The sequence below is a fragment of the Carlito syrichta genome, unplaced genomic scaffold (genome assembly GCF_000164805.1).
Source record: "Carlito syrichta isolate Samal-C Ts95f unplaced genomic scaffold, Tarsius_syrichta-2.0.1 Scaffold513, whole genome shotgun sequence".
Taxonomy (NCBI): domain Eukaryota; kingdom Metazoa; phylum Chordata; class Mammalia; order Primates; family Tarsiidae; genus Carlito; species Carlito syrichta.
Window position 1 is genome coordinate 1 of NW_006944609.1, and position 2,044 is coordinate 2,044.

General features: G+C 45.5%; 1 pseudogene across 1 annotated transcript; it reads right to left on the reverse strand.

Annotated features, from left to right (window-relative positions):
- Positions 1–852: 852 nt before the first annotated feature.
- On the reverse strand, positions 853–1,722 carry LOC103250161 (annotated as a pseudogene). The gene has a single exon (XR_002481402.1). The product of XR_002481402.1 is annotated as a gamma-aminobutyric acid receptor-associated protein-like 1 pseudogene (transcript).
- Positions 1,723–2,044: the final 322 nt, after the last annotated feature.

The following is a 2,044-nucleotide window of genomic DNA, read 5'->3' on the forward strand; positions in this document are numbered from 1 at the left end:
AATATAGATGATAATTTATTGGGAGTCAAAATTCCTATGGTTCAATAATTTTTATTAGATTAAGCTTTTAGGAAAGTATTTTCTTTTTTTTTTTTTAAATTTTAAAGTAAGCAATTATTTTATTTCCTTGACCTGATGGCATTGACTTCATTATACAAGAACCTGCAGCTGACAGAACTGACACACAGATTTCTCCCAAGGACATTTCCATTAGCAGAAATGAATTGAAATGTCATGTCTGAGTGTAATTCCTGTTCCCCACTCCCACCCCATAGAAACCCAAAAGTGAAAATAAATCAGTAAAATCCCCATGAATTACTAAAAGTATCCCTCCAAACTGTTCTACCTAGCAGCTGCAGCAGATGATAACCGAGGAGGGAAGTAACTGGCCATCAAGTAGCATTCCTGTGCATGTGAGACTGCAGGGAGGCAGCATAGGAGTGAGATTCTGGATGAGTGGGAGGTGTGGATTATCTATCTGACTTCATACCTGCCCCTTCCCTACCTAAGACATCTCTGTCCAGACACATGGAAAATGCCAGAAGAGTGGTTTCAGTCTGTAACTGGAAATGCCTGAGGCTCATTAAATTCAAGGTAGGTGTGGAATAAGGGGCAGAGAGAGAGACAACAGGTCAACACTCCATCAATTCCAGTTTAATGCTATTAAAACTATCTTTGAAATCATACCTGCCTTAGTGCCTGATCCCCATTTTCCAAAGATAAGAAAGCTAAACTTCTGTGTCCATGTCTATTACCACCCCTGGGGGTGGTACTGTGACATTTGTGTGTGAGACTGAATGGGATGGGAGGGAGACAGGGGAGACCAGGGCACAATGCTTCAATGACAGGAAGAGCAGGGAGTTGCTGTTGGACTGCAGTCATCTCTGGCTCCAAGTTGCCCACCACCTTATCCCTGTATGAAATCATACAAAAATTCATTCTCAGGAATGCTGTGAAATTATGTCATTCTCCTTCCTCTATCAAAGCCAATCCAACAGCTCTGTCCTGACATGCTTTATCCCTGGGCCGAGGAAGCAGCAAAAAATATCGATTGAGCATGTGAAAATGTGATGACAGTGTGTGCGGTGTAATGTTTTCAACGTCTTCACCTTCTGTCTCTTCCATGGTGGGAGCCTCCCCCTCTTTCCCCAAGTCCCACACACACCCCTCCCCTACCCCCAAGTCCAGGTGCTCCCATCTGCTGGGCTTCCACCAATCACTTCCCATAGACTCTCATCACTGTAGGCCACATGCAGAAAATAGTCTTCCTCATGGTTGTCCTCATACAGCTGGCCCATCGCAGCACTAGTGGGAGGGGTAGTGTTGTTGACAAAGAAAAATAAGGCGTCCTCAGGTCTCAGGTGGCTCCTCTTCCGGATTAAGAAGTCGAACTGGCCAACAGGGAGGTCAGAGGGCACTAGGTACTTCCGCTTGTCCAGATCAGGCACCCTGGCTCTCGGAGCCTTCTCCACGATCACAGGGACCCTGTCCGGATATTCCTTCCGGATCTTTTCTCCTTCCTTTTTCCGATATTCGAAGGGATGGTCCTCCTGATACTGGAACTTCATGATGGTCCGCAGGGTTTCCAAGATCCCCGGACGGGGCCTGCCTTCCTCGCCGATGAGTGCGTCTCTCTCGTCCTGCTTCCCTCCGCCAATTTCAAGATGGTACCAGAATCGCTTCGGACACGTCGGCGCCCGCCGCGACACCGCGAAGCCGAGCGTGCAGAAGGGATCTCGGGTCCCTCGCCCAGAGGTAGGGAAGGGCCGGGTGAAGAAATCCCGGCGGCGTTTTGGGAAAATGTTTTCTAAGAAATGTGATCTTCATTATATTTCTAGCAGTGCTAATGTTAGTGATAATGGGAAAAGAATACTTAAATAACAAGTTGATATTAATCTTCCAGAATAACTTCTCATAATATATCATTTGAATTCATTTATAGCCAAGTTTCTTTTGCTCTGAAAATGGAGTTTTTTTTTCTGTGTTCTTGAAATGACCCTCAAATCTTCCTGCAGTTAGCTGCTTTTTACATTCTTGGTTATTC